The sequence below is a fragment of the Sinocyclocheilus anshuiensis genome, unplaced genomic scaffold (assembly GCF_001515605.1).
Source record: "Sinocyclocheilus anshuiensis isolate Anshui unplaced genomic scaffold, SAMN03320099.WGS_v1.1 scaffold1644, whole genome shotgun sequence".
NCBI lineage: Eukaryota > Metazoa > Chordata > Actinopteri > Cypriniformes > Cyprinidae > Sinocyclocheilus > Sinocyclocheilus anshuiensis.
This window is the reverse complement of record NW_015557451.1, coordinates 889,407-889,760: the sequence shown is the minus strand read 5'-3', so window position 1 is coordinate 889,760 and position 354 is coordinate 889,407. Positions and strand designations below refer to the sequence as shown.

At 33.6% G+C, this 354-nt stretch overlaps 1 protein-coding gene across 2 annotated transcripts in view; it reads left to right on the top strand.

Moving 5' to 3' along the window:
* Window positions 1-354, top strand: part of LOC107679253 (potassium channel subfamily K member 1-like) — a 6,852-nt gene that overhangs the window by 5,546 nt on the left and 952 nt on the right. The gene's annotated exons all lie outside the window — the stretch shown is intronic.

The following is a 354-nucleotide window of genomic DNA, read 5'->3' as shown; positions in this document are numbered from 1 at the left end:
CACAATCTGTATTGTTAAAAGCGCTATATAAATAAAGGTGACTTGACTTGACTTGACACTTGCAGTGGAAACCAAAACAAAAATGCTGAGGAAGAGCATCGCCTTTTTTGCAGTGTGATCAGAAGGTACAGTAAATGTTATTTCCATATTGCAGTGGTTGGGAGTAGAGATATCCAAGCCTTATTAAGTCTTTAGTTAGTTAGTTGATTAGTTAGTAAGTAAAATGAATTAAAAAGGGATAGAGATTGTTAGAAAGTTGTATTTTCAAACTTTGAAGTGTTGCTAATACAACTCGTTGTCTGCTCTTTATTTGACTTAAAGGGGTCATATGATGCAATTTCAATTTTTCCTTTC